At 40.2% G+C, this 27,755-nt stretch overlaps 1 protein-coding gene across 25 annotated transcripts in view; it reads left to right on the top strand.

Annotated features, from left to right (window-relative positions):
- Positions 1 to 27,755, top strand: part of Anks1b (ankyrin repeat and sterile alpha motif domain containing 1B) — a 1,083,815-nt gene that overhangs the window by 787,551 nt on the left and 268,509 nt on the right. The window lies entirely within an intron of this gene.

Below are 27,755 nucleotides of genomic sequence, written 5' to 3'. Positions count from 1 at the left end.
TTATTTTTACTTCTATCTTTTTCTAAGGGCATAAATGCAGGAACAAGATGAAAAGATAATAAAATGATCATCATTTTAATTATATTTGGGATTCTAAATGTTTCTTTTTAAAAGTGACAATGAGAAATCGCTTAATCTTTTAGAAACATTTTAGTTTTATATTTTAATGATTGTTGGTAAAAACATTCATAAACTGAAAGATAAAGCAAATACTTATGAGTTTCAGAATCCATTCTACTCTATGTCACTTTCTTTCCAAAAGTCCAGATTCTACATATTACATATTATTAAATATTGAAAATGATGGTCATTATTATTAATTAATTATTCTTTGCTTTTGAAATTCTGTCTTAAAGGTAGTGTCTTTTCTAGAACATCTTTTAGAAATTGTTCTTGAATCCACAAATCAAGTTGTCAATTAATTTGACAAATCTTGGCTTCTAATTTGCCATAGTTGTTTTTTTATTCCCCCACAAATGCTATCATTATCAGAAGAAACTCACTGTCTGGCTGAAGCCTCTGGTTAATTTCATCCTTAGTTTGTGTGACAATAGAACTAACTGAAAGTAATGATTTTTGGGTTACTTTGGCTATGCTTTCAACTCCCTATGAAGAACTTGACACTCTTAAGCAACTCTTAGACATTGTTTAAAGAGAACACCTTCCACAAATCACCCAAACAAGTTTCCAAATTGAGTTTGACAAATGTTCTTATAATGTAGTATCTTCTATATAAAAATATTCCCCACTAAAGAACAAATGTTTACAGTGGTAGCATGTGAGTCATTTACCTGTCTGGAATTAGCAGTAATTCCCCATTAAAAAGAATGGAGTCCTTTAAACATTTTCTTCCTATTTCACATTATCAATTACACATTTTGATTCTTATTTACACTTTTAGTTTTTCACATCAGAGAAACTATTCGGTATTTACATATGTGTGTCCTATTTATTTCACTTAAGAGTATGGCCTCAATGTGCATCCACTTAGCTATAAATGTCTCTAGTTTAGTGGGAAGGGAAGGAGAAAGGAAAGAAGGGAAAAGAAAAAAATATGAGAAAAGAAAAAACATGGAAACAAAGTCTTTGTAAATAGGGAAGGGTGGAGGGGTTGAAGGGAGGGCAGGGGAATGGGGAAAAAATAAGAACCAAGATATATCATGTAAAAGGTACAAGATCCCAATGATGAATGTAACTGTATTGTATACCTAAAATGTACCAATAAACTAAATGGAAAATACAAAGAATGGATTCCAATAGGACTGTGTAATACCATGCTTTTATTAAAACAAGTAGCATTTATATGAGGTTATACATGGTATGATCAAGAAATATTATGAATATTTAAATTTTAAAAAATTATTGCAGTAGAAGACACATTGCCATTAATGCCCCTAAAAATACACCCCCTTGCTTTGAACACACTTATCCCATCTGTTCTTGCCATTTTGTAAAGCAATTCTGGAGGTCTTTGTCCATGTCTGTAGTTGTGCCGGTATGACTGCCAAGATGTCCTGAATCAATTCAAAATGTTTATATTTCGTGGTCATTTTGACTTTGAGGAGGAGCCAGAAGTTGCATGGTGCCACTTGTGTTGAATAAGGTCAATGAGAACAAACTATAATGTCTTTATTTGACAGAAATTTCCATAAGTGTTTGATCAAGAGGTGACTGAAAACTATGATGAATATTTAAATTCAAAATTTTATTACAGTAAAAGACACACTGTCATTAATCCCCCTAAAATACTCACAACATGCCCTCTGGCTTTTAAGACACTTATTCCATCATTCTTGGCCAAGCACCTTTTATCATACTAAGTTTTTCATGCAAATATTTGCCATATTTGTTGATCACCCTTTGTATGTCTCTCAAAATCCATATGGCTGAATTTTAGATACGGGCTTCTACCTTCTTCCCCCAGTGCTGAAGGTACAGGTGCCATAGATGTCCCTGTAGCAGGACATGTGACCAGTTCAGTGACTGCAAAGGCAGTGATGCTGGAGAACTCCTAGGCTTGCTGTCAGGGCTTGGGAACTGATCCCAGCGAGCTTCAAGTTCAGAGAGAAAAATGACCTTTTCCACCCATGATGGCTCTTAAGGGTTTTCCCTTTAGCTACATTTGCTACCATACAATCTTACTTTGATCCAAGGAAAAGTGCCTGCTACAGCATTGTACCAGAATTTGAAAGCATAGTCACCGTGTTTTAGAGCCTTATGGCCAAACTCCTCTGCCTTGAAGTACACCATCTGTGTGTACTACAATCCAGCGGATTTTCCTTAAAGTAAACTGAGTTTAAATTTCTTGCAACCTCTATACAGGCAACTTCACGCTATTAATAGTAAGACTTTGGAAGTCATTTTACTTAGTATGTGTATTTTTATGGGCAAAAGCTGATCTGAACCTTTAGAGCTGGGAATTAGAAAAACAAACTTTTATACCTACTAGAGCCAGATATTTTATATGATGGTTTGGGGTCATTAGGTTTTGATATAAGAAACAAGCAACATATGTGCTTTTTGGCCTGAAAAGCTTTTTGCTAATCTCAAATTCAAGACTTTATCCCAACTAACAGAGAATGACAAACTCAAGACTTAACTCAACTAATGAGGAAGGTACCCAGTATGAAGTAGTCCCTTATATAATACCAAAAAAAAATTATACCTCAGGAAAAGAAAAACTTGTGTAAATATTTTAATACTAAATTTATTGAGACATCATGAGATTAATTCAAGTTACCTTTGGCCTCTACAATTACAAGAGATGCTCAGAGTGGTGGCCATGGGCTTCCAGACATTTATTACTGCAACAAAATGTTCCAGCAAATTACTCTGGCATAATTTTTTTGGTGGATCCAAATAGTCAGTATTATTACCCATAATTTGTTGTTTTCTAGCCTACAGAGAATGTACGGTCACTTTGATTTAAAGTGAAGCCTTTTACAGAAGTTTTATATCTTGAATCATTGCAAATCATAGCAAATTTTAGGGGAGCCAAATTGCTCCACTAACTGCTATTCTGTGTAAAGTGAAGAGAGAAAGTCAAATGCAAGATGTCTTTGATACAGAGATCTGCTGGTAGAGGAAGAGAATACAAATTGAGGAGACTGATATTATGCTTGTAAATAACTTCAGCTCCATTATTACTATTGGCTAGGCATCCAGTGTCACATGATATTATGCTTGATATTAGACATGTATAAATACACACTCATGAGTCCAATGAGTTTTTTCAAAATATTTCAAAGAGAAAATGGAAACTACAAATTTCTGATGTGAAAAGCATATATACATATATATAATATACGTGTATTTGAAATTGTAATCTTTCAAAGTCCCCAAAGAAAAGCATTATTGTTTTTGAAAATCGAGGTTATGTGAGTAAAGCAGTAGGGGTTGGTGTGATAGAGCTACCCAAAATGTTGCAGTGAGAGAGAGAGAAGTGGAAATCTTACCATGGGCTTTGTCCCCACAGAAAACTGTTCACAGAGAACATTTAAGATGTGGAGTACTGTCAGTTTACAGGCCCAGTTTGTCTTAAGTTAGAGCTTGAAATATGGGCCAAGAATTGTTCCCTTTATTCCTTAATCTGCTTCATATTCAGAAGGGGGTGTTTTAACAATAATTCTGTTTTGCTTCTATGCCTGCCGCTATCATTAATAACAGCATACTCTCACTTTCATATTGATAGATTAATGTTAGCAGATGAATACATTGGAAGAGATTGTCAGGCTAACTGTTCCCTCTGCAGACACTAGCTGGACAAACCTCTAATTTGAATTACTGTCCTTCCAACAGCTTGTTAAGAGAACTGATGACTAGATAACAGTGCATAAGTACATTATGATTTTTTTTTTACATTACGATTTTTACAACTCACAAGTTACTTTGGTCTGGCATCTGGTAATAATAAATTTGCACAACAGTTCTTACTGCTGTTGAAAACCTTAAGACTCCTACATGAGGGAAGTTTAGATAGAGGGTATTTCTCCATGAGGAAATGTATGAAATGTGGATGGGTTAATTATAAAATTAACAATAGCTATCCAAGGCCCATGCAAATAACTTATTACCCATTTTCTAGACAAAAATATATTGAAACTATGAAAAACAATGTTAATTTCTTTTACAACTGTGAATCTACTGAGGAGACTTGAGTTAGACCAAATAAATTTGAACACTGTCCAATTCATTAACTTGTGAATCTCAGTGCAGAACAAATGATTAATTTCTTCCCATTGGATTTACTGTTATTTACCAAGGAAAGCATTCTAGCCCAGGCTCATTATATCCCACAATATTGATAATAATGGAACTACCCATGGAATAAACACAATACAATTCAGGTTCCAGTGCATTTTTAAATCCCTATTCATAAGTATAGAATAGCTTTAAAAGTCTACTGTGGTTGGTGTCTTTTTTAAATACCTTTGGGTAGAAACAAATAAAATAGCTAAGGTAGCAATACCCACATGTGTCCTATGAAAATTATTTCACATGTCCCATGGAAATAATTTGAAATTATTTTTGCAACAGTAAATTGATTAGAAGATCATTTACTTCTTGTCTAATAGCTACTAAAGCTATACATGCATTCATTGAGGATGGTCAACTTTATCTTCTCTTTTCAATGATTACTGATTTAATTTCTGCCTTTCCAGGGAAGTTCTGTGATAATCTAACCACTTGGAGATGTACTAAGAAATTTCCAAAGAAACTTGATAATTAGTGTTAATTCTTTAATAATGTTACTATATTTGCTTTAAGTGCTACAGAGATATCATCCTATGAGTATCAGATTTAGACTCATTACTTGCTTTGATGTTTTTAGTTTATGATCCACATTATAAATTCATACCCCATCTACTCTGCCATTATTGCTATAACTACAATTAAGTGTTTTCCCTAGATCTCTTTTTTGCATTGTTTATGAATGTATGTGTGTGTGTGTTAGATAAAGGCAAATGGTAACTTATGCTCACAGCCGAAAAAATTAATCAGAAAATTCACAAATTGCAGGGGAGGAATGAGGAGGATGAATGTTCTAATTCCATTTCCAAACCAATTATTTTAAGTAAAAGGTTATGCCTTCACTACAGGACATTAGTAAATGAGAAAATATTCATATTTCCACACCAGGGAGGCTACATCAGTCAACACTTCAAATAGTAACAACTTTAATCAAAGCAGAAGGCTTTAACTAAATGACTAGATGTGAGTATTCAAGTATAGAACAAACATAGTAAATTGCCTGTGGACTTAAGCATTTCATTTATACCCACATACATTAGATCTGGTTCCTCGTAGGTGTTCAGGACAGCTAAACACAACTCTCAGCTTCAGACTCTTTCAGGCATGGATCAGGCAGAAGTACAGAACACCACCACCCTTACCTTTGGTATCCAGATTTCAGGCTCTTCCAGGATTCTCTGGACACTTCCCTCACTTGGCCCAAGTTTTGGAAAAAGTGCCCCTACTGAACAATCTTCTTCCAAATAAATACCTGTTCCTGTCTTCACTTCTCAGTGACTTTTAGCCCTTTCATATATGTCCTGGAGATTGGTGCTGGCCTGTCTGGCTTTATCATTTCCACTATCTTTTGGCATGTATGTTACATGTCCACACTTACTATACTATTGAACTAAACTGAGACAGAATTATACTATAGCGAAATGCACTTAACCACTAAAGCTTCATTGGAAGTAATATATCTTCTCTTTTGCACTGAAAGTGAGTTTATGTTCTTGAAGTATCTTGCGGTCAGTATTATGAAATATGTATTACAAGAGTTAGTATCAGAGTTAATAAAATGTGCACACAATGAAAATAAGTAAACAATGTATTTTAATCTGAAGAGACAGTCTTGAATATTAAGCAATTAATGAACTTCATGAAGAACTGAACCTCCAGTCAGAGCTATTTATTCTTCTCTATGTGAAAAAGATAACCAGGTTCTGATTATCCAGAAGTTTCTACCTTAAAATTTTGTTTCCATGGTAGTTTTTCATTTTAGTGCTAGGTTGTTTTTTCCTCCACCAAGATTTCATTCACCCTCCTCCTGTTTCAAATAAAAATATTCCAAATCTGTTCTGCAGAAGCAACCTCCACCTCCCCCTAGTTCATGTCAGGGCAGATGGATGAAATGGATCCAAGAAAAGCTCAGCATTCCAGCCTCTCCCCCTACCCCTAAGGCCACAAAGTGCTCTTCACCAGGACCAGCCCAAGTGCTCAAAGAAACTATGAGGCCACTTGTTCAGAAGTTATGTAAAATTTTAGAGTGAGTACCAGCAGAACATGAAACCAAGCACAGGGCCCTTCAGTGGCGGGAGATTGTGTGTCTGCAGGTCACACACCCCTGAAGCCAGCGCTGCTCCTACCTGGTATTGTTTTCTTCTATCCAAAGGACTTCTTTTAACACTTTTAACAGCAGAAGGCTGCTAATGATAACTTCTCTCAGTTATCATACTGCTGAAAAAGACTATTTTGCTTTCACATTTGAAAGATATTTTTGCTGAGTATAGAATCCTAGGGTAACAACTGTAAAGATGATACACTGTGCTTTTTTCTGCATCATTTCTGACAAGAAATCTGCTGTTTGGCCATTGTTCCTCTGTATGTAATATGTCTCTTTTTTCCTCTGGCTACATTTAAAAGTGCTCTCTTTTTCTGGTTTTAAGCAATTTCATCGGCACTGAAGTAATTTGTTTCTTGTGTGTGAAGCTATTTGAGCTTCATAGACATGAGGGTTACAGTTTTCATGAACTTCAGAAATTTATTGGTCATCATTTCTTAAAATAGTGCTTTCCCCCACCTCTCTCCACTGTCCTTTGGAGACTCCAATTATATATGTTTTAGGTCATTTAAAATTAGACCATAGCTCACCAATGCTCTAAATTTTTTCAGTCTTTTTAAAACTCTCTGTATCACTTGGATAGTTTCTATCGCTGTGCCTTCAGGTTTACTAATCTTTATTCTTATAATAGCCAATCTGTCATTATTAGTACCACCACATTTTATTGCAGATTGTGTTTTTGTCTGCAGAGTTAGATTGGAGTCTTTTTATATTTTTCACGTTTCTCTTAAGATACTCAATCTTTCCTCTAAACTTGTTGAACATAGGGGATACAGTTGTAATAACTGTTTTAATGTCCTTGCCTTCTGATTCTAACATCTGTGTCAATTTGGGATTGGCTTTTGTTGTTTGATTTTCTCCTCATTGTTCTTTGCACACCTACTAATTTTTTATTGTATGTCAGATATGAATTTTACCTTGTTGGGTGCTGGATACTTTTGTGTTTCTACACATATTCTTGAGAGTTGTTCTGGAACTCAAAGAAGTTCTTGAAAACACTTTGATCCTTCAAGTCTTGTTTTATGGTTTGTTGGGTAATACTGGAGCATTGTTTCATCTATTACTCATACTGCCCAGGACTGAGGCTGGATGCTTTGACTAGTTGATCTATGCCTTTGGAATTTAGACAATGGTATTTTAAACTATTATCAGCCTTGTTTGAGTTCTAAGAACTATGCCCACTAATCTTTTCAGGTGTTTGTTTTATCTGGGCGAATCTGCTTGCATGTTTTCCCTCCTCTGTAGTGCTCTGCCCAGCAAACACTAGCTGCTCTGGATTCTCCACTGGGTCTTCTCCATTCGGCATACCTTCTGAGCTCCTTCTGGGTCTGTCCTCCCTGCTTGGTGGCATCTGGAAAACCTTTCAAGGTGGCATCCTGATACACGTAGACTTCATCTTGCTTCTCCTTGCAGGCATCACTGTCCTTTGTTGCCTTGTGTCCAAAATCTTGAAAACCAGCTCTTTAGATAAGTGGTCTAGATTGTTTGTTTTTTCAGGCAGGAGGATAAATGTGATCCCTATTCCTCCACCTTACCAAAAGATGAAATCCATGCTACTTATGTCAATCTTGCCATTGAGGGCCCCTCATCTGAACTAAATCAAGGTCTTAGCGGGTGCCATCTGGGCATCCAGAGTTTCTGAAAGCTCCCCAGTGGTTTTCATATGCAGCCTAGGTTGGAAACCACTGCTGTAATCAGCAGGGAGCTGTTAAAAGGATTTTCATCGGGGGATGACATGATCACGAAGGAGAGGCCGGGCCAGAGGCTGACACACTCAAGGAGGAGCTGAGTCAGCAGTTCTGCACTACAGCTGCTTCTAACCACAAATGCATTAGGAGGGGCAGCAAAACACCAAAGAAACAAAAATCCTGCTCACCTCCATAGAACCCAAAGGCGTCCCTGATTTATAAGTCCACCAGTATAGAGTCCATTTTCATAATTATGACTGAATGCATCAAGAAGAGGGTAAACTATAGGCAGTCTTCAAAAGAGGCAAGGGCAAGTATAATACATTTCAAAAACGCTTTTCAACAGGGGCAAAAACTGCTTCAGTGTGACCCTTCAAAGGCTAAGCTTCTGTTATGTGAAAATTCCACTTACTGTTTATAAAGTAAAGGGCAAGACATACAGTGTTGTGTCAGGGTTTCAAATGCATCCTCTCTTCTTTCATCTTTATCTTGGAATCAGGTCACTTCACTTTGAATCCTGTATCCACCACTCAGTATGTGATCTTAAAAAAGCTACTTACCCTCTCTGGGACTCAGTTTCTCATCTCTAAGTACAGGATAATAATATCTGCCCTGCTGGATTCATAGGTTTCGTGTGTGACTCAAAATCAGATGACAGCTCTTTGTTATCCATCCTTTTGTTTTATCCCCCTATTTTATTTTTTTTTTGCCTTTTCTCACTGACTTCTCTGGATCCTTTTCCTAGAGGAAAGCTGGGAGCTGGCCCCCTGGGACACACTTGCCCAGCTGAGCTGCCACTTGCTTCTGCTACCCGGAACTCAGCCGTGGGAGCACAGGTCCCATGATGTGCAGACAACAGTCTCAAGGAAATCACTCCTCAGCTTCTGTCCTCCCTCATTCCCAAGTCTCTGGGCCTCCAAGTTTGTCCATCAGGTATCACCTTTTCCTGCCAGTCTTGTCCAAATCCTCATGGCTCTGTCCTGCTCTAAATCCTGCTATTCCTGGAGTGGGAGAATGTGAAAGGTCTCTTCCAGCTTTATCTTAGCAACAATAAGAACTGAGCATCTCATCACCCCTTTTTTCCCTGCTGTGCTTAGGAACAGAACTGCTAGTGTCTTTTTCCCTCCAACTACATAAGCATTGACCCTAGACCTTTGACCCTCAGCATTGATCCTGAGCCACCCAGACCTTTTTGTTCCTGAAGCAGAGGACCTGTGGCAGAGCAGAGTAATAACCTGGGCCAAGGATGTCATCATTCTCCAGGTACCATAGATGTAGTAAATCCAAACCCTTCTCGATTCGGTTCCAAAGTTTCAGCTTGATGGTCCATAAGTATAGGATCTTCTGACTACTTTCTGAAGCAGTTCAGTGATTCCTCTTCATGGAAAATGTACCTTTTAATTATATAACATCATCATCCATCATAATGTAATCAGTTAAGATTTGCTGTATCTTGGTTGATTTCTAATATGGCATGATGTTTTTTCCAAATCTTTTCTCAAGATGTTTAGGGCAGAACTTGTTGCTAACAGAATTCAGCTGCACTGCTGTTAAATTATAGCAATCTGCTGCTGTGCTTGCAGGAGATTTGAAAGGAGAAATATTCTCATGGATTTTTCTATAGTGTAGAAAAGAAAAAGGAAAAAGTCTTCCATAAATGTAGATACAAAGATAAAATGCAGATAAACACTATTTATGCTACTCTGGTGGGAAAATACTTTTTTTCCTACCTAAGAGATTGAAGATTGAAGATTATCCTGGAAAGATAAGCTTCTATTGTCTTAGATGAAAGGAAAACTAGAGAGGTCTTTTCCCTAGAAAAAACTATTAAGAATTTGAAGTTTAATATAAAGCTAGCATGGCAGAGTAGTAATAAATAAGGATTTAGAGGAAATCATGAAGGTTAACACTATCATTAAGGTAGGAGTATAAGATGTGTGCAAGCCATTATGGAAATAAGTAGATGCTGCGGAAGAGAAGTAATGAGGGTAGGTGATTTTGTAGCTTAGGATTTACATCTGTTTCAAAGATGTTTAAGGATTGCTTAAAGATTGAGCTATTTTAGTAGAGATGTATTATGTTAAATTGCAAACGAGTGGTCTCAAATTCTTTTTGAACTCAAGAAAAAAGCTTTTAACCTGAACCTCAGAAAGCTCGCCAATTATGTACTATACAGATTTTTATGCCCGGCACCCTACCGCCACCTGGTGGTAATATACCTAAAGTACATGTCAAATTACTAAACCATCAAGCAATTTCTTAAATGCAGAAACTGCCAAACTGAAATTATTCCTCGCTAGTTTTACGGTAATCCATGCCTCTGGAATTAATATAATAAATAGTGATTTCTAATTGTTTTATATTTTGTAGACATTCAGTCAAACACTGAATACAAACACCATATAACTCAAATTAACAAAGTGAAGAAACCTTCTACTGTGCATTTCACCAATCGATTAATTTGAATAGCACTCCCTTATAAATGTGCATATGTTCTACGGTAGTATATTTATTACCTTTCCATGGGTTGATTTTATGGACTAAATGTCTCAAAATGTATATAGGACCTTAAAATTTTTTAAAGAAATTATCATATAGTGGTAGAAGGGAAAAATGTATTTTATAGCCCTTACACTCAAAAGAATGTACAGACCAATGAAGAAAATAAGCATCTACACAATCTGTAAGTGTATAAATATTAAGGGTAAACTAAGATTTTCCCCAAGTAGCAGAGAGCAGGCAGCTGAGCAGGTAGGATGGAGGACCCACCAGGGTAGATAGCAAGCAGCAGTCTGGAAAGTGAGGTTTGAACAGTAGTCTTTCAGAGTTTGAATTCTAACTATTCTTCATGTAATTAGGAATCCACCTTGGGGAAGTCACTTAACCTTCTCTAAACTTTCATTTCCTTGCTTCTGAAGTTTAGATAATCACCTTATCTATCTTCCAGATTGTACTGTTGTCAGTATTGAATGAAATAATCCAGTAAACCATTTTGCACAATGCTTTGCAAATCAAAAGCACTCAGTTTTTGTTTAAAGGAGGCCAAATGAGAGGGCAGCTTCCAAGCAACTAAGATTTACAGGAAGCATTATTAGTTCTCCATTGCTAAAACAATGCACTGTAACAAGCTGTTGGAAAATACAGTGACTGAAAGCAATAAGTATTTGTTTAGCTCATTTGACTGTGAGTCAACAATTTAAGCAGGGATTGGCTGGAAATTTCCTCTGAGTTCATCTGGCTGCCTCACATCTGGAAGTTGGCTCTGGTGGGCTGGGGGATTCAAGTCGACAGATCTCTGATGGTCCCAGCTGAGGCAACTGGAATTCCACGTGCTCGGTTCTCTAGCATGCTGCCTCGGGCCTGTCTGCACAGCAGAGAGTGAGAAAACTACAAGCATGCTTCCCACCCTCTACTTGCATTATATCCATTAACAATCCGCCAACAGTAGCTGCATGGCAAACTCGGAATCAACTTGGGATTCTTCACTCTTCATAGGAGAAGGTCCAGATTCACATAGAAGATGGCTTGGGCGCAAGGAAGGATGAAGATTAGGGCTGTTGATACCATCAAATCCACTGTAAAAGGTTTGATTAAAGAAAAAGAGGAAAGATTTCAGAATTTTTGATAGTCTTATCATTGCTCATAAGCCCCTAGTCAGGATTTGTGGAATCAAAATAATCTCAGAAAATCAAAGATGATTAATAAAGACACGCGCGCGCACGCACGCGCGCGCACACACACACACACACACACACACACACACACACACACCCTGTATAGGGAACTCTATAGGGGACATAAATGTATGGGAAATTTGAGGTCAGAAACCTCAGCCAATGTTTAGTAACTAGAGAAAAGTAACTCAAGATAATAAACACACTGTGATAATGGAGTTGCCAGATCTCTGAAAAGCTGAAAGATTGTTGATTGAATTCATTGACCATCAAACTAAATTATATTAGAAAATTAAGCTCAAAAGTGTTTGTCTAATAGGGAATCATTTTCATACCTTGCTCGAATATTGCTGCACATTGGTGCTGCTCAAAATGGATGTGCAACAAATATGTTCTTAATGGAACTTGGTCCCTCAGGTTAATTGAATCTTCCAGACAGGCACAGGAGGGTTCATAACAGAAATGAGTTTTAGTATCTCCTCTGGCATCTTCCCCTTTACTAAATGTCAGTCTTGCCTAAGGTTTTACCCTCGGGCCTTCATCCCCCATGCTGTGCTCTTCAGTGACATCACTTAGAAAAGGTTTCACCAGGCACCTCTAGTAGAGAGCTGCCGGGGACAGGTCTGTGGCTTTATTCCTGACCCAGGCTCTCAGTCCACACATCATCTCATTCTCTCAGGGGAGAGCAGGCACCATGGAGTCATGGAAGCCATTCCTGGCTGTGCCTTTTTAAAATCAGGATTATTAACCACGGTCAGCTCCATCACGGTGTAAATGCATTTTGTTCACTCCTGTATCTCCAGCTTTCAGAACAGTTCCTAGCACACTGGAGATGGCAAGTCAATATTTGCCAATGGGCTAAGAGTCAGTTACGCATGAGGCAGTGTTCCAAGTCCTTAATGTGCACAGACAGATCTCGTCTCACCTTAACCCGGTGATGTGTGTACTATTGCATTCCCATTTTGCAGATGAAGTACTGTCTGAAGAGAACTGCTTGATTTTGGGTGAGTTTATATGCCTATGTATCTCATGCAGGAAAGGAGTTTCCCCAGGCTGGTCTTAAAACAGACACATCTAACAATGCAGAGAACACTCACAGCGTTTCTCTCATATCCTCAGTTTTCCAGAGAAATTTTTCAACAGTGCTAGCTAATATGGCTGCCTCAGGCAACTCCATATCTTCCTCTTAGTGACCACTGAATGATAACTCCTGTTGCTTTGGAGGAACACAGATACAATTTCTGCAGTATACTGATATAAACAACTCTGTATCGCTACTGCGTTACCACACACACACACACACACACACACACACACACACACGTGTGTACATAAATGTACCGGCAGTTTGTACAGAGACAGGAAGACCAAGGCAGAGAGAGAACAGAAACAGTACCTCTTTTACCATCTCCCAAATGCCAATAATGAAATATGGACCTCTCTTCAGAAATTATGCTAAAGAGGCTGGGCATAGTGGTACATGCCTGTAAATCTAGGATTCTGGGAAGTTTAGGCAGGAAGACTACAAGTCCAGCCCAGTCTAGGTAATCAAATTAGTGAGAGCCTGTCTCAAATTAAACAAAGAGGGTTGAGGATGTAGTTTAGTGTCAGCACCCTGGATTCAATTCCCAGTATGAGAGAGAGAGAGAGAGAGAGAGAGAGAGAGAGAGAGAGAGAGAGAGAGAGAGAGAGAGAGAGAGATTATACTAAAGAGAGAGAAAACACCATGCCCTGACCTGATTTCTGCTTTGGTCCTTGAAACCCTGGTTAGGTGAAAAAGCTCAACATGAATGAATGAGCAGACCCCGGGTCTTATCCTTCCCCGCACTGTCCCCCGAAAATAAATAGAAGAGAAACAGATCACCCCTCACTCGTCTCCTTGGGACCATCCCCTGCGGAGAAGAGCAAGTGAATAAAAATGGCAATGAGAGGACTGAGTCCATTCATCATCCTCCAGGTAATCCTGCGATGTTTCACTTCAAGAAGTGCAAGACTTGGTGCTTTGGATGTGGAGAATTGGACAAATGTAGAAACGCAGAGAAGCACCAGAGGGAGAGTCAACTCAGGTGGGCTGCACGGTGGCAGAGTGAAGAGACTGGACTCAGATGAGCAGCTTCAAGTTCCAGTCCCTTCCTTCCTCTGGAGCAAGACACTTGCCCACTGGAAGAGCCCTGTTGTATGTCTGGGTTCACCACCCCGCCCCCCGACTGCCTAACAGCAAGCTCCTATACCCACCACCCATGTCCTTCACAAATCAGCTGTTCAAAAATATTCCCTGACTGAATTGCTGCCAGGGAAAGAGCAGGAAAGAAAGACAGAAGGAGCAATAGGCAGCAAGGTCATCGGGGACAAACTTCACCTACTGGGCAGTAAAGGGCCTAGGAGTGACCACCACTCGTGTGGCTCACATGCCCTCTTGTTACCATCTCTGGGTGCCTCAGTGCTTGGGGGACCCTGGTGCCCAAGTAAAATGCTTAAATTGAACAGAGGCCACACAATTTGGGAGGGCCTTCAGGTACCTGGAAATTGTGTCACTGGGGATATGACATATATAATAGTACAAACAGTTTGTACAGTGAATGGAAATATGAACACCAACTATGCCCAGCACTATTGTAGGCTCCTACAATGCCAGAGGGATCCAAACAAAACCAGCAAAGCCCCTGCCCAGATGGAGTGATGTTCTAGAGAGCCACCCAGACAATGAACAATAACAGTAAGGTCTGTGATGTGTCGGATACTGGCACATACTATGAGGACACATAAAGAGGGTAAATGGATAGAAAAGATGACCAGAAATGATTCCTTGAGGAGGTGTCACTGGGCACATTTCTGAGTGAACTGGGGGGAAAAGCCACCACACAAAGGACAGCATTCTGGGCTGAGAGAACAGCAAGAGCACATTTGAGAGGACCAGGCTTAGGCTGTTTGAGGGACAGCAAGGAAGGCAGTATGGCTCTTACAGAGGGCTAGGGATGGTGGTAGAAAATAATGTCACAGATGCAGCTAAGGACTGGGGATTGTGAGCCCCGGGGGCTTGGGTTATATTCCAAGTATGAGCGTGACAGAGGGGTTCTGAGAAGAAGAAAAATGTGGTTTGGTTTGTGTTTCAAAGACTGGCCTTGGCTATTGTTTGTGGAAAGAAGAGACTCTGGGTGTGGGGAAGGAAGTGAAAATCTAGCTAAGACTCTGTCTCAGTTGTCAGGACAGACAGAGATAGCACTGCCTATACTAACACATTCCTGGTGAAAGGCGAAAATATCTGGCTCAAGATCTACAGTGAAGACAGAACTGATGAGTTAGGGGTTGACTGCAAGGGGAATGAAAGGAAGTAAGGATAAGTTAGTTTGTGGACTGAGCTATTTCTTGAGATTAGGAAGGAAACTCAGAGCAGAGCTGGGAGGACAGGAATCAAGAGTCCCATTAGGACCCAGTAAGTTGAGCTACCTATCCCACATCTCACAGAGAAACATCCAGAAGCAATTCTGTCCGGAGTATTGCACTCTCCTTTGGATTTGGGAGAAAATGATGCTACAGACAATCTTTATGATCCATGGCTGAGAAAAACCAGTGTGAGACCAATAAAGGTTTCCCCTTTCTGCACCCTCCGTGAGGGCTGTCCTTCCATACAGAGAAGCCTCGTCTTCACACTCAGCTACCACACAAGCAGTTGGCCTGGGGCTTGGGGCATGAAGCTGCCCTTTCTCCACACCACAGGCCAACTACTATTGACATGGAATTTGTCAGGACACTTGACACATCTCAAGGCAGTGTCCTTGAATAGATGTGGGAGGAAGACTGTAGACCCTTGGAAAAATACAGTGATTGACAACTTGCCTACATGTATTTCATCCATTTCCGGCTGACTTTCCTCCAAATCTGCTTTTTCACACTGATGTGAGAATACCTTAAAGGAAAAATCTCAGGGACTGAGGTCCTGATTTTCAAAATCAGACTTTAAAACACAGTGAACTCCTTAAATTGAATTTAAATAATTGCCTAAGCAAAGCTTTCTTTTTTCATTTAAGACTATTTATTTCACAACCATCTGCCCGTGCTCCCACAGAAATCTAAGTATTTAGATGCTTTTTAACTAAGTTAGTTCACTAACCCAGGATATCATGTTGCCTTGAGAATGCTTGGTTCAGGGTACAGCAGGCTGGAAATGCCCTGGTGACCGTGTCTTTCCAAGTAGACTGCAGAGAAGTCTGGAATGTAATGATGAGGTAGGATAGAAGACAGATCAGTAGAAAGGAGACCAGAAATATCATAATTCTAAAATTGTACTTTTAAGAAAGCTGCAGCTTCAGGACACAAAGTTACCCAAGGTTACAAAGCCTTTTTCCCTTCCAGGCAACCCCCCCCCCCCCCCCCGCCAAAAAAAAAGGGAGGAAGGGAGAGAGGGAGGGAGAAGGAGAAGGGAAGAGAAAGGAAGAAAGCAAAGGAAACCGTGACTTAGAGATACAATAAGCCTATAAATTGAGCCTGTGCTGTCCATCTATAAATTGAACTTGCACTCTTTGTCCAATACTACGGATTCACAAATCCCACAGACTTCTATCCTCAAGGAAAGAGCATGATCAGTGGAAACATCTCTAAACTTTAGACACGTCCAAATGGTGTGCATTCTAGGTAGCCCACAAATGGGAAGGCTGGCACACAGTAGGAGTGTACACCCTAGACCCCTGCTTCAGGACACCCCAAGGCCACATAAAAATGCCCGAGCCCCAGCCATAATGAGCCTCATTCTTTGAGTGCCTACACTTCCCTGTGAGTATGTGCTTCTTTCTGTCTAATAAGTCTCCTCTACCCTCACTCATTACATAAGTCGACAGACCTAAAACCTGTCCCATGGGTAGGGTGAGTTGAAGTCCCCGCTTGTCTGGGGAACCTGCTGAGATCCTGGGAAGTGACAACTGGATAAACAGGGTCTAGTATTTGCACGGCCCTAGGCACCTAAGGACAAAAACATCCACTCTGTAGACTCCAGCTCATGGAACTTGAAGTTCTATCTATTGTAAGATGCACCGTTATTTTATGTATCCCTAAAAAAGAAAAATAATTGCTGCAAATTGAACTACAACCCAGTGCCTTGTGGTGATTCTGTCCAACAGGCAAACCTGTCACAAAAGCCTACAACATCTTTGCCATTTCTTCCATTTAGAGCGCTTTGTTAATACTTCTGCTTGCATTGAGGTCCTTGCCTCGTACTGTGTCATTGTTTTCATGTGTCATAGTAGCAGAACATAATATGGTTTCAGCAGTTGCAGTATCTTCATTCAGTTCCAGAATGCACTCAATCACTACTTTTAAATATATATCGTGTAGTTGCAATATATATATATAATATATATATATATTAGTTGTAGTATTGTATATAGTCTTTTCTCCAAGGAAGGTACTTCCTTCACATCAAACTACCTTCTCCCTAGTCTCTTTGTACCTTTATAATTAACTGAGCTCATTTCATGCTGAATATGATTATGTAATATGATCGTATAATACTGATCATGTAATACAATCAATGCTAATGTAATTATTTTAGTTTAAATGCCAGTTACTTGACTCAGCATGTGAACAGTATGACCAAGTGCGTGTACAGGCTATGAACCATGTCACAGTGCTGCCCATAAGATACATTACCATTTCAGAGGGATGAAATCAAGGAAACTATGTGTTTTGGAATCAGTGAAATACAATATAAGCAGGGCATTGTGGAAGTGCATGAATAAACCCCAAAGAGTTTAGGTCTTGAGTTAATTGTTGTTTTTTTTTATTAGAAAAAGAAAAACTGCCATTCTGTTTTTATTTCCATAGATTTAAGATGATGTTGTGTCCATGTACAAAGAGAGACCTCAGATCTGTTAGGGTATGGCAGTATAAATGAGGCCATGTCAAGAACCTGTCTTTTTACATCTTGGTAGTTGTCAGGCATTGCCACCACTGACTTTAGCCACTGCGGTCCCTTGTTCATCCTTTGCTTTAAAATCGCTGTGCACGTAGCAAAACCATCAGACCCACCCTCAGGGAATGGAGGCGCAGGCCTATGTGCTTGGAATACTCAGAGCAGAGCTCAGGCAGAACTTTACTGCAGCTGGGAGGACAGAAGAGCTGCTGTCAGAGCCGACAAGCTGTCTGTACCCGGATGGGCCCCAGTGGCTCACCCAGCCTGGCCGCACCTCTTTCAGAGGACAGAAAGACCTGCAGCCTGACCTTTCCAGACGCCGTGGGCACTTGCCTATCATCAACCCTGCTCGGCTTTTCCACTTCTTCCTGACATGTCCTCACCCTCGTTCTGGGCTGAATACCCTGATTCTCTGCAGACCTCAAGCACATTCTCTCCTCGGGGGCATGGGGGTCCCTGTTCCCACTTCATGTGCATCTTCATCTTTCTCCTTCCGCATCACCTCAGCCCGCACATGACCTCCTCAGGTCAGAGCCTCTTCATCACCCACACGAAGTAGTCCTCCCACCCTCCATCATATCACCCTAGATAGACGTTTGTTTGCTGTTTGTATCTTCCTTTTTGTAGCCCTAAATCTCTCATCTATCCATCTACTCATTAATAGTCATAGCCCCCACTAGAACGCACGCTCAGCTCTGCATGGTGTACACCTGGAACACACAGAAGGTGGCCAGTGTACAAATGAACAAACTCAGCAGGATTCTCATCTCATCAGGAGGTTTGGGGGGGTACTTTTGTTTGTTTGTTAACTATTTGGCTTAATACCTTTCCTTCATCATAAGACTTCACACTTAGATGACCTTATCACTTCTTAGTTTGAAGGGTTCTATGCTCTTCCCTAAAAGCTGGCCCACAACTGGAAACTCCAGGCCCCACTCTGCTGTCGGCCCTGACCCTCTGTCCCATGCAGGGCCTTGCTAATGGACACAGCTCCTCTCCCTTCCTGTTGCTGCCTTCTGTGGCCTCTTACAGAGGCATCTGTGAGCATCTGCATGAGCAGCAGCAGCAGCAGTGCACGTGTGTGTGTGTGCACGTGTGTGCGTATGTGCCTGTGGGCGTGTGCATGTGTGCATTGAGGCAGGGAGTGTGATGCACAGTTGCTAACCCGGTGTCTCTCCCTTTCACACCCGCCCGTGCTGACTCAGCACGGAACTGGGTACCTGTCCAGAACTCAGAACCTCTTTAGGGCTGGGCAACCTGGCTGCTCAGGCTTCCCTTACTAACAGGGATCCTTGCGTGAATGACTTTTTCTTGAGGATATATTGATTTCTGCTCTGGGGAAGAGGATCCAAGGAACATCAAATAGCTCCTGACTTTGGAAAGGTAATAAACTGATGATAATCGACCATAAGAGGTTTTTTTTCTCTGATTATTACCATCAGAGTGTGTGTGTGCACGTGTGCACACATGGGTATATGTGCACACAAGTGTGCATGCACACAGGGGAGTTAAAGCAATAATGATATAAACTACTTTTTTTTTAAACAGATTTGAGGCTTTCAAAGTAACCCAGAGAGAAATTCTTTATAAAGATTTGGCTCTCCCGCTTTGGAGTATGAATAGCATATTACATTAAATATTTATACACCAAGACTACACCCATGTATAAACTTCCATGTCCTATATATCCTTATATCTTCCACAAAGACTTGCATATTAAACAGTGCGTAGTAAGAACCAAGCATGGTGGCACACGCCTGTAACCCCAGCACTCAGGAGGCTGAGTCAAGAGGATTGCCTCAAGTTCAAGGCCAGCCTGGGCTACATAGTGAGTTCAAGGCCAGCATGAACTACATAATGAGGCCTTCCTTGTCTTAAAACATAAACAAAAAAGTGAATAATAATTGCTTGGTTGAATAGATGAATGGTCTTGAAGAAGGTATTGAAGAAGGTTTTTTTTGTTTTGTTTTGTTTTTTTGTACCGGGGATCGAACTCAGGACCTTGCACTTGCAAGGCAGGCTTGGTGCCACTGAGCTAAATCTCCAGCCCAAGAAGGGAAGTATTCATAAGAGTGCAGATCAGTTCTTAATCCTCACTATGCATAAAAATCACTCTAGTAGCTTTTTAAAAATATGGGTACCCAGGCCCGCCTCCAGATATTTCTATTCAATTATTTGAAATGAGCTGTAGGCTTCTGCTTTTTAAAGGACCCCAGTTGATTATGTAAAATTAGAGTTTAAAACAATTAACCTAGGTAGAAAGTACTGCATACCCTAAAAATAATAATAATCCAATCAATGTTAAAGATTGTGGTTAATAAGTCACAAGAAAAATTTTGCCTAGATAATACGAAGCCTGGTGAATATCTTTGCCTTTTCTTTTCTTTTCTTTTCTTTTCTTTTTTTTTTTTGGTACAGGGATCAAACTTGGGACCTTGCACTTTTTTTTTAAATTTCATTTTATGGGTACATTTTAGGTATACAATATAATGACGTTCATCATTGGGAGTTTGCACCTTTACATAATCTCTCTTGGTTCTTATTTTTCCCAATTCCCCTGCCTCCCTTCAACCCCTCCATCCCTCCCTATTTACAAAGACTTTGTTTCCATTTTTTCATTTTCTCATATTAATTCCATTCCCTTCTTTCCTTTCCCCTACCCCTCCCACTTCCTTCCCCTTTGCCACTTTTCTTCCTATTTCACATTATCTATTATACCTTTTAGTCCTTACTTATGCTTTCAGTTTCTCACACTAGAGAAACTATTCGGTATTTACACGTGTCAAATGTGCATCCATTTAGCTATAAATGTCTCTAATTTCTCATGTTTTATGGCTGAGTAGTACTCCATTTTATAAAAAAAAACACACACACACATTTTCTTTATCCAGTCTCCAGTTGATGGGCATTTGGACTTCTTCTAAGTTTTTGGCTATTACAAACTGTGCTGCTATGAACATGGGCCCACATATATCACTGTGGTATGATTCTTTTAATTCTTTAGGGAAGATCCCCAGCAGTGGAATAGCTGGGTCAAATGGGACTTCCAGTCCTAGTTCTTTGAGGTATCTCCATACTGATTTCCACAGTGGTTGCACCAGTCTGCACTCCCACCAGCAGTGGAGCAAGGTTACTCTTTCCCCACAGCCCCACCAGCATTTGTTATTGGTTGATTCCATGATAGCAGCCATTCTTTCTGGAATGAGGTGGAATCTCAGCGTTGTTTTCATTTGCATCTCTCGAATGACCAGTGGTGTTGAACAATTTTTCATGTATTTATTTGCTATTTCTACTTCTTTGTCTGAGAAATGTCTGTTCATTTCAGATGCCCATTTTTGGATTGGGTCTTTAAATTTGGGAGGTCTGATCTTTTTAAGTTCTTTGTAGATTCGAGATAGTAGACCTTTGTCTGAGGAAAAGCAGGTGAAGATTTTTTCCCACATTGTGGGTTGTCTCTTCACACTGCTGGTGGTTTCTCTTGCTGTGCAGAAGCTTTTTAATAAGAAGAGATCCCACTTGTTGATTGTTTGTGCTAGTTCACAGGCAACTGAGGTTTTGTTCATAAAATCTTTTCCTACACCAATGTCTTCAGGAGTTCTACCTAACCTCTGTTCGCAGCTGGTTCAGAGTTTCTATTTTAATATTTAGATCTCTAATCCATTTTGATTTTAGTTTAGTGCATGGTGAGAGATATAGGTCTAGTTTTAATCTTTGGCAAGTTGAAACCCAATTTTCCCACCACCATTTATTAAAGAGGCTGTATTTCCTCCAGTGAGGGTGTTTGGCTCCTTTATCGAAGATGAGATGGCTGAGCATGTCTGCAATTGTTTCTGCATCTTCTAATCTGTTCCACTGGTCCTCAGGTCTGATTCTTTGCCAGTACCATGCTCTTTTTATCACAGTAGCCTTGTAGTATAGTTGCAGGTTGGGGATTGTGATACCCCCTGCCATGTCTCTGTTACCTAGAATTGCTTTTGCTATTCTGGGTCTCTTCTTGTTCCAAATGAATTTTTGGATTGTTTTCCCAAGGTCCGTGAAGTATGTTGCTGGGATTTCAATTGGGTTTGCACTGAATCTATATATCAGTTTTGGAAGTATGGCCATTTTCACTATATTGATCCTTCCTATCCAGGAGCAGGGGATGACTTTCCATTTTCTAATATCATCTTCAATCCCTCTTTTCAGATTGGTATAGTTTTCAGAGAAGAGGTCTTCGATTTCTTTTGTTAGGTTGATTCTTAGGTATTTCAGTTTTTTGGATGCTATTGTGAAAGGAATTGTTTGCCCTATTTCTGTCTCAGTGAGTCTATTGTTCAGTGTAGAGGAAAGCTATTGATTTTTGTTTGTTGACCTTGTATCCAGCTACTTTACTGAATTTGGTTATTAAGTCTAGAAGACTCCTGGTGGTGTTCTTGGGGTCTTCTATATAAAGTAACATGTCATCTGCAAATAATAACAATTTGACTTCTTCACTTCCTATCTTTATTCCTTTTATTTCTTTCTCTTGTCTAATTGCCATGGCTAACGTTTCCAAAACTATATTGAAAAAGAGTAGTGAGAGTGGACATCCTTGCCTTGTTCCTGATTTTAGTGTGAAGGATTTCAGTTTTTGACCACTTAGTATGATATTGGCTGTTGGTTTTTCATAGATGGCTTTTATCAGATTGAGGTAGAGACCATGTATTCCAATTTTTTGTAGGGTTTTTATCATAAATGCATGTTGGTTTTTGTCAAATGCTTTTTCTGCGTCGATTGAGATGATCATATGGTTTTTGTCCTTGGCTCCATTGATATAGTCTATTACATTGATTAATTTGCATATGTCAAACCATCCCTGCATCCCTGGGATGAATCTTATGTGGTCAGGGTGTATCTTCTTGATGATCTTCTGCATTCTATTTGCCAGTATCTTATTCAGGATTTTTGCATCTATGTTCCTTAGTGAGATTGGTCTGTAGTTCTCTTTTTCAGCTGGGTCTTTCTCTGCTTTAGGGATTAAGATGATGCTTGCTTCCAGGAATGATTTTGGGAGTATTGCTTCCCTTTGAGTTTCATTGAAGAGTTTAAACAGTAGTGGCAGCAGTTCCTCTCTAAATGTCTTGTAGAATTCAGCAGTGAAACCATCAGGACCTTGTTGGCTTTCCTTAGTTGGGAAGTTTTTAATTACATTTTCAATTTCATTGGTTGATATTGGGTTGTTTAGAATTTTTAGGTCTTCTTCGTTCAACTTTGGTAATTCATAATCTGTCCATTTCTTCTGTGTTTTCCATCTTATTGGCATATAGGTTCTAGAAGTAGGTATTGATGATCCTCTGGATTTCTGCTGTGTCTGTTGTAATTTCACCCTTTTCATTCCTAGTTGCATGGATTTAGGCTTTTTCTTTCCTTTTTCTGATAAGGTTGGCTAAGGGTTTGTCAATTTTGTTTATTCTTTTGAAGGACCAACTCTTGGCTTCATTAATTTTTTGTATTGTTCTCTTAGTCTCCATTGAATTGATTTCTGCTCTGATCTTTATAATTTCCTCCCTTGTAGGAGCTTTGGGTTTGTCCTGCTCTTCTTTTTCTAGGAGCTTGAGGTTCAGCATCAGATTGTTTAATTGGGCTCACTCTGTTTTCCTAATATGTGTATTCACTGCTATGAATTTCCTTTGTAAGACTGCTTTCATTGTGTCCCATAGATTCTGGTGTGTTGTATTGTCATTGTCATTTAATTGAAGGAACTGCCTGATTTCCTCTTTAATTTCCTCTGTGACCCATTTGTTATTCAGAAGTGTGTGTTCAATTTCCATGTGTTTATGTAATTTTTGTGATTTCTTTTGCTATTGATTTCCAGTTTCATTGCAGTATGGTCTGATAATATACAGGGGATAATTTCAATTCCTTTGCACTTACTTAAATATGTTCTGTGAGTGAGTATGTGGTCTATTTTGGAGAACGACCCATGTGCAGCTGAAAAGAATGTGTATTCTGATTTTGTGGAGTGGAACACTCTGTAAACATATGTTAAGTTCATTTGTTCGAGTTCAGTTGTGTTCTAGTATTTCATTATGTATTTTTTGTCTAGTTGATCTATCTATTTGTGACAGTGGGGTATTGAGGTCCCCTACTACTATTGTATTAGTGCATATATGACTTTTCATGTCCGTTAGTATTTGTTTTATATAGTTGGACACACTAGCATTTGGTGCATAGATATTTATGATTGTCATTTCTTCCTGTTGGATTGTTCCCTTTACAAGGATGTAGTGTCCTTCTTTGTCTCTTTTAATCAGTGTTGGTTTGAAATTTACTTGATCTGCAAGGAGGATAGCTACTCCTGCTTTTTTTCAGGTTCCCATCACATGGAATATTGTTTTCCACCCTTTAACTTTCAATCTATGAGTTTCATTTTGAAATAAGTGTGTTTCTTATATGCAGCATATTGGTGGATTTTGCTTCTTGACCCATTCTGCCAGTCTATTTCTTTGATTGGTGAACTGAGACCATTAACATTGATGATTTTAATTGATACATATTGACTTATCATTGTCATGACTTTTTCTTTTTGTTGGATTCTCCCCCTTTACATTTAATTTCTTTTTGCTCCAGATGGGTTCATTCTGCTTTGCTTCCTGGGGTTGTGATCCTCATTGTCTGTTCCTAAGATATTGTTTAAAATTTTTTGGAGTGCTGGTTTGGTATTCATAAAGTTCCTAAGGTGCTCTTTGTTATGAAAGTATCTTATTTCTCCATGGATTTTGAAAGATAGTTTTGTAGGGTACCTCAATCTGGGTTGGAGGCTGTTTTCATTTAGGGCTTGGAATACATCACTCCAAGCTCTTTTTGCCTTGAGGGTTTGTGTTGAGAATTCTGCTGTGATTCTGATGAGCTTTCCTTTGTATGTGATTTGTTTCTTTTCTCTAACTGCTTGTAGAACTTTGTTCTTCTGTTGGGTTTCTGGAATCTTAACAATTATATGCCTATGTGTAGATTTTGTTTTTTATCAAGGCTATTTGGAGTCCCATGTGCCTCACTTATCTGTATGGGACCTTGCACTTGCAAGGCAAGCGACGGAACCACTGAGCTAAATCCCTGGCCCTATCTTTGCCTATCTTAAGTCACCCATTTTATACTTAAAATAAAAATAAAGACTAGACTGTAATAAAAATAATCCTTTATTTTAAAATAGGAAATCCCACATATATTTCCAAAAACAACTTTTATTTTTGGTACCAGGTATCAAATTCAGTAACTTGCGCTTGCGAGGCAGGCACGGTGCCACTGAGCTAAATCTCTGGCCCTCAAATACTTTAAATTCTTTAAATTCTGATCCAACACAAAACTAATTGCCATAAATATTTATTTGCATGGGCTTAAAACATTTTGAAGTTATTGAGTCCAATAAAAAAGTAAGACAAGTGAAACAATTTTTCTAGAATAGAAGGAAAATAATTGTGTAATTGTAATATGGACTTCCTGAAAGATATGCCCCCTGGAACCTGTAAATGTGACCTTATTAGGAAAAAGCATCTTTGTTAATCTAATTAAATTAAAGACTCAAGAAAAGACTATCCTGGATTATCCACATAGGCCCTAAACTAAGTAAGTGTCTTCATAAGAAGAGAAGACACAGGCAAAGAGGAGATGCACATGAGAAGAGAGGCCAGAGGCTGGGCTGATGCTGCCATGGCCACATAGCACTGGAAGCCATGGGAAGCTGTAAATGGCAAGAAGCTATTCTCCCTCTGGATTAAGGGATCCTGGGAGCCTGGCTTTGCTTTCCACATTGCTTTCAGACTTTCTGTCCTCCAGAACTGTAAGAGATTAAATTTCTGCTCTAAGCCACCCAGGTCTGGGTAATTTCTACAACAGCCTTAGGAAACTGTACAATAATGTTTTTGACATAGTGTCCATGGGACCAGAAGTGCCTGCCTGATGGGACATAGTGAGGACTGTTTAGGATTAAACTTGGTAAGGATTAGCTCTGTTCCAGCTTTGGAATGACACCACAGGTGATCAAGCTCTGTTTCATTAGTCGGGCAATGTCCTTATTTGGGACTTCAAGCAGTTAGGAATGTTATTAGCTTCAAATAACTGAAACTTGACCAAAAATTATTTCAGCCATACTGACAAGAGCTGTGTCAGTCGACAAGTGGCCTGGAAGTGTCACTTGCTAGCAGTGTCATTTAGGACCAAGACAGTTCCAGTCTTTTTGTTCTGCTGCCCTTAGCATCATTCATGCTTTCATTTTCTCACCTCATGATGACAAGGTGGCTACAGCAGCTTCAGACACCTGTTTCCACAGATGAGGGAAAGAGAGAGAAAGGATAGGGATGTGTTTCTTTTACCAGGAAATTAAAAGCTTTTCCAGAAACCTTCCAGCAGCCTTGGGTGTGCATCTCAGGTGTGTCACAGAGTCACTGCCCAGCTTCTTCTAACTTCTGTAGGGGAAAACAAGCAAAGGAAAGGAAATTGGGGTAGATTTTGACTGGCCAGCTGATAACATCTGTCACAGAGCTGTAGAAACTATTCTCAGGAAACAGTGGGTCCTCTGGGGAGGTCTTACACTATTTTTATCAAGTTGGATAGAAAATCCTCAAACTCTGAATTCCTAGGCTTATGACTTAGAAATGAGAAGAAAACATAAATTTCTTTAATCAATTTGAGTTAGAAAATTTCTAGAAGGTGCAAAATGATTGTCAAACTTTCCTTATAGCCCCATCACACTTTTAATTATCTTAATCTTTTATCCAGGGGGGGAGGGGAGAGAGAGAGAGAGAGCGCTTGAGATTCCTTTAGATTCCAAACAAAAATTTGAAACAAAGAGGAGAGATCACTTTGTGGCTGATTTTACCCTAGCTTTGTTCTGCTAATTTTATTCTCTCCTTGGCCTTCTGGTAGATAGAAGCGTTAGTTCAGGTGGAAGGATCTGGAAACAGGAAATGTTTATCTTTATTCCTCTGTGCCTCTCATTGGCATATGCACAACTGTTCATCAGCTGGAGTCTGGCGGGATCTGACCAGTGCAGTTCAGTAGCTATCTACCATCTACGCGCTGCGTCGAGCACTGTGCTGGGTGGCAGAGAGGCGCTGTGAGTAAGCCCCCAGAGTCTCCTCTGAAGAGCTCACCTTCCGAAGAGGAGAAGCAAACACCACAATGCAGTGCAATAAGTGCCACGCTCAAAGTTTACATGGAGACCCCTATAACGGGGACCTTAAAATACGCGGAGAGCAGGGGAGAGAGGTCTTCCCCGGGGAGCTTTACAGTGCACAGGAGGAGGAGGGCTCCGTTGGCTTGGGAGGAAGCTGCAGCTGGATTAGATGCTGACATCAGAACTGAACTCCTGCACCGTTGTTTAGGAGAGGAAACGGAGCAGGGAGAAGATGTCAGGGTGGAGAGAGGGGAAGAGGGCAGCAGTGGGTTGTGGGCCCCCGTGTGCAACCATGAAGACCCAGAAATAGAGCTCAGAAGCAGGACCGTGGAGACACAGCCTCCCCCACCATCTCCATGCCCGACTGGAGTGGGTGAGTGGCTGCTTCTCCAGGCGGCTCGGGCTCAGCTGCCTCTTCCCCTGCCCACGCGGGAGCAGGGGCGGCCTCCTGTGCCAAGGTAGCCAGGCGGGGCAGGTGGCGCTCCTCCCAGCGCGCCGGCCGACCACCCAGGCCCCAGCATCACAAGCCAGGGACCGGAGACCCGGCACACAAGGCGGCCTTCTGAGCCCAAAGAAGCAGGTGGAGGAGTAGGGTTAGGCTACAGTCCCTGGCTCTCCCCCGGCAGAAGCATTTTACCTTCCTGAAGCCTTTGAATAGTGTGTGGTCCTTGACGACGCGTTTGCATGTCGAGGATCACTGTTCCCAGTGAGGTAGGAGTTATGCATTGTTCCCATCTTCCAGCAGGAGCAGGAGGAGCAGTCCTCCTGCGTGTGCACATTTAGAAAGGGACAGGGCCAGAACTCAGCCTGGGTCTGCTGGAATCCAGGTCTCTCCACAGAGACCTCAGCGTGTCTGCAGTCAATCTTTTTCTTTTCTTTACACTTCACTACATCATGTTTCAAGCTGCCATCTCCCGGAACTTCTGGTAAACATCAAGTCCAGCTCAGGTTTCTGGATTGCTTGCCCAATGTTGGAAGAATATGCTTCTTGCACAGCTGGATTTCT

The sequence above is a fragment of the Heterocephalus glaber genome, unplaced genomic scaffold (genome assembly GCF_053883595.1).
Source record: "Heterocephalus glaber isolate CG9 unplaced genomic scaffold, H.glaber_assembly_v1.0 deba00001572, whole genome shotgun sequence".
Taxonomy (NCBI): domain Eukaryota; kingdom Metazoa; phylum Chordata; class Mammalia; order Rodentia; family Bathyergidae; genus Heterocephalus; species Heterocephalus glaber.
The sequence above is the reverse complement of the archived record's forward strand: the minus strand, read 5'-3'. Positions and strand labels throughout refer to the sequence as shown.